Source organism: Penaeus monodon, chromosome 28 (assembly GCF_015228065.2).
Source record: "Penaeus monodon isolate SGIC_2016 chromosome 28, NSTDA_Pmon_1, whole genome shotgun sequence".
Taxonomy (NCBI): domain Eukaryota; kingdom Metazoa; phylum Arthropoda; class Malacostraca; order Decapoda; family Penaeidae; genus Penaeus; species Penaeus monodon.
The window spans coordinates 921405-921653 of record NC_051413.1 but is presented as its reverse complement, the minus strand read 5'-3'; positions in this window follow the sequence as shown (position 1 = coordinate 921653).

Here is a 249-nt window from a genome sequence, read left to right as displayed (position 1 = left end):
TCCAAAATTTTATGAAACAGTTCATCAATCAACCGCAGAAAAACTTGGCTACGGTTCACCATGATTATTTCATTTCTTTTCTCTCTCACATACACACTTGTGGCTGAGAGGGTGACAAAAGATCATATCGGGTATGTATGTATGTATATAAGGAACTAGCTACCCATATCTGGTTTATCCTTATCCTACCGCATATATGTAAGGAACTGACTAAGATTGCATGTTCTAAGAGCTTACCACTGGTATTCA